Consider the following 1,714-nt stretch of genomic DNA (forward strand, 5'->3'; position numbering starts at 1 on the left):
TAGAGACAAGCAAAAGCTAAGGGAATTCAGCACCACCAAACCAGCTTTAAAACAAATGCTAAAGGAACTTCTCTAGGCAGGAAACACAAGAAAAGGAAAATACCTATAATAACAAACCCAAAACAATTAAGAAAATGGTAATAGGAACATATGTATCAGTAATTACCTTAAATGGAAAGGGTTTAAATGCTCCAACCAAAAGACATAGATGGCTGAATGGATACAAAAACAAGACCCGTATATATTGCTGTCTACAAGAGACCCACTTCAGACCTAGGGACATGTACAGACTGAACGTGAGGGGATGGAAAAAGATATTCCATGCAAATGGAAATCAAAAGAAAACTGGAGTAGCAATCTCATATCAGAAAAAATGACTTTAAAATAACGACTATTACAAGAGACAAAGAAGGACACTGCATAATGATCAAGGGATCAATTCAAGAAGAAGATATAACAATTGTAAATATTTATGCTCCCAACACAGGAGCACCTCAATACATAAGGCAAATGCTAACAGCCATAAAAGGGGAAATTGACAGTAACACAACAATAGTAGGGGACTTTAACACTCCACTTTCACCAAACCTAACCTTATACCTAAAGCAATTAGAGAAAGAAGAACAACAAAAAAACCCCCAAAGTTAGCAGAAGGAAAAAAATCATAAAAGTCAGATCAGAAATAAATGAAAAAGAAATGAAGGAAACAATAGCAAAGATCAATAAAACTAAAAGCTGGTTCTTTGAGAAGATAAATAAAATTGGAAAAAAAAACTATAAAAAATACAAACACATGGCAGCTAAACAATACACAGCTAAATAACCAAGCGATCACTGAAGAAATCAAAGAGGAAATAAAAAAATACCTAGAAACAAATGACAATGAAAACACGATGACCCAAAACCTATGGGATGCAGCAAAAGCAGGTCTAACAGGGAAGTTTATAGCAATACAATCTTACCTCAAGAAACAAGAAAAATCTCAAGTAAACAACCTAACCTTATACCTAAAGCAATTAGAGAAAGAAGAACAACAAAAAAACCCCCAAAGGTAGCAGAAGGAAAAAAATCATAAAAGTCAGATCAGAAATAAATGAAAAAGAAATGAAGGAAACAATAGCAAAGATCAATAAAACTACAAGCTGGTTCTTTGAGAAGATAGCAAAATTTATAAACCATTAGCCAGACTCATCAAGAAAAAGAGGGAGAAGACTCAAATCAACAGAATTAGAAATGAGAAAGGAGAAGTAACAACTGACAATGCAGAAATACAAAGGATCATGAGCAATTACTACAGCAACTATATGCCAATAAAATGGACAACCTGGAAGAAATGGACAAATTATTAGAAAATCACATTCTGAGACTGAACCACAAAGATATAGAAAATATAAACAAACCAACCACAAGCACTGAAATTGAGACTATGATTAAAAATCTTCCAACAAACAAAAACCCAGGACCAGATGGCTTCACAGGCAAAGTCTATCAAACATTTAGAGAAGAGCTAACATCTATCGTTCTCAAACTCTTCCAAAATATAGCAGAGGGAGGAACACTCCGAAACTCATTCTATGAGGCCACCGTCACCCTGATACCAAAACCAAAGATGTCACAAAAACAGAAAACTACAGGCCAATATCACTGATGAACATAGATGCAAAAATCCTCAACAAACAGAATCCAACAGCACATTAAAAGGACCTTAAAAGAA

The sequence above is a fragment of the Physeter macrocephalus genome, chromosome 2 (genome assembly GCF_002837175.3).
Source record: "Physeter macrocephalus isolate SW-GA chromosome 2, ASM283717v5, whole genome shotgun sequence".
NCBI lineage: Eukaryota > Metazoa > Chordata > Mammalia > Artiodactyla > Physeteridae > Physeter > Physeter macrocephalus.